Genomic DNA, 2,111 nt, shown 5'->3' with positions numbered 1-2,111 from the left:
TCTAAGTATACATAAAACTTCGCAGTTCGTCCTCACTGTGAGTCCAAATAAGAAGAATGTCGTCATTGCACCTCCTGTAGGGGAGTGGTTTCAAGAGAGTTTGGGACGAAAATTCGGTTTCTAGTTTTCCCATGATAATGCTGAAATAGTTTGGTGCGAGCTTGATACCCATGGTGGTTCCACTGATTTGTCTAACGTGCTCTCGGTTGAACTCAAATGAGTGCGATTCCAAAACGAGCCTTGTGAGCATTGCGATGGCAGAAAAATCTGGGTTGTGAGGTTGTCAATGGTGTGTGTATGTGTTTTTTAATGGCGCTATGCCATCATTGTGGGGAACATTTGTATAAAATTAGGACACATTACGAGTAACTAAGTACGGATGTTTCGGAACGGAGGGTTTGCAATATCTCGAAGAAAATGTGTGGTGTCTTTTACATACGACGCGAGAGTGCAAGAAATGTGACCTATAGTTTGTCTACGTACCCTGATATGGGCTCGGTTACTGTGCCTATACCTGATATGATTCGTCGGCCTGGGTTACCATGCATATGGATTTTTAAGAGTAGGTAGAAGCGACCTGGACGAGGGGATACTGGTCACATTACCTTGTACTCACTGCGTGTTATTCTTCCTTTGTCCAACAGCTTTTATGTTTCTACGATACCCGCGTATTTGTCAGTCGGATGCCCTGGAGGTGTTCGCAAAATTTTAAGTCATTTAGTTGACGGTATGCTTCTTGTAAATAGTCGGGTGTATTCAAGACTACGATTCCCCCTCCTTTGTCAGCGGGTTTTATTGTATACCAGTACAGGATGGTGGGTTTTGCATATACTCTTTTTCCAACTTTTTCCAAGTTTTCCCAATTTCCTATTTGTTAGCGGAATTTTTGTGATATATCTTTCTGGACCACGTTAATATCTACGTCCAGACACTTGTCTCGGTGACTGTTTGGTTTCCAATTGTTTGTTCGGTGGCGGGGAGTCTTTGGGGTGTTAGAAGGCTTGTCTAAGAAATATTTGCACCACCTCAAAGTTTTAGTGAAGTTGCCGAGGTCTCGGAGTAACTGAAACTTATCAAAAAGTTTTCTAGTTGGGCAGAAGCTTACTCTTTTGCTCAAAATATAAATGTGAGCGCAAACAGAATATACTCTCATTCCTGAGCCTGGCAAGACTCTGGCCGAAACTGCCAAAATAACGCTTCTGTTGTTGCGTTGTTGCCGTTCTTACGGGAACATTCACTTATATATATATGTATATATATATATATATATATATATATATATATAATGAGATATAACAGACAGTAATGCCAAGGAATGTACAGGGGAAGTTATTAACATTAATGGAATGTAAATAAGAAGAAAGAAAAGTGGATGAAAAAATTTGAATACAAAGTGTGTTTAGGTTGTATAAGAGGGACAATTAATCAGCTGCCCGCTCATAATAAGTTCACGTGCTACGTGACGCCAAACATGCGCATAAGAGTGTTTTCACACTCGTTGTTTGGCTTATAGATGGCGCTGACTGTCGCTCCTACTTCTAAATTCACAGATAAACCCAAAAAAGTGGATGGAGGGAGTGCCGCTGTAATAGCTCAGTGGTTAGAGCATCGAACGCGTAATTCGAAGGTCGTAGGTTCGATTCCTGCTTACAGTTGGTAATTTTTTCATCCACTTTTCTTTCTTCTTATTTACATTCCATTAATGTTAATAACTTCCCCTGTACATTCCTTGGCATTACTGTCTGTTATATCTCATTATTATTGTGTTAAAAACACGGAAAAACGAGCCCTTAGGTATACACTTCTTTCCCTTATTTCATTGAACGAGGGTCTCGTACTGGCAGACTTGGTGTGTTTAGGTTGTATAAGAGGGACAATTAATCAGCTGCCCGCTCATAATAAGTTCACGTGCTACGTGACGCCAAACATGCGCATAAGAGTGTTTTCACACTCGTTGTTTGGCTTATAGATGGCGCTGACTGTCGCTCCTACTTCTAAATTCACAGATAAACCCAAAAAAGTGGATGGAGGGAGTGCCGCTGTAATAGCTCAGTGGTTAGAGCATCGAACGCGTAATTCGAAGGTCGTAGGTTCGATTCCTGCTTACAGTT

General features: G+C 41.1%; 2 non-coding genes across 2 annotated transcripts; both read left to right on the top strand.

Annotated features, from left to right (window-relative positions):
• The first annotated feature begins 1,582 nt into the window (after positions 1-1,582).
• Positions 1,583-1,655, top strand: TRNAT-CGU (transfer RNA threonine (anticodon CGU)). The gene has a single exon. It is a non-coding gene; the product is annotated as a tRNA-Thr (tRNA).
• A 383-nt stretch (positions 1,656-2,038) lies between these two features.
• TRNAT-CGU (transfer RNA threonine (anticodon CGU)) lies at positions 2,039-2,111 on the top strand. Its single transcript has one exon. It is a non-coding gene; the product is annotated as a tRNA-Thr (tRNA).

Source organism: Rhipicephalus microplus, chromosome X (assembly GCF_043290135.1).
Source record: "Rhipicephalus microplus isolate Deutch F79 chromosome X, USDA_Rmic, whole genome shotgun sequence".
NCBI lineage: Eukaryota > Metazoa > Arthropoda > Arachnida > Ixodida > Ixodidae > Rhipicephalus > Rhipicephalus microplus.
Note: the sequence above shows the minus strand (reverse complement) of the source record. Positions and strands in the feature narration are given on the sequence as shown.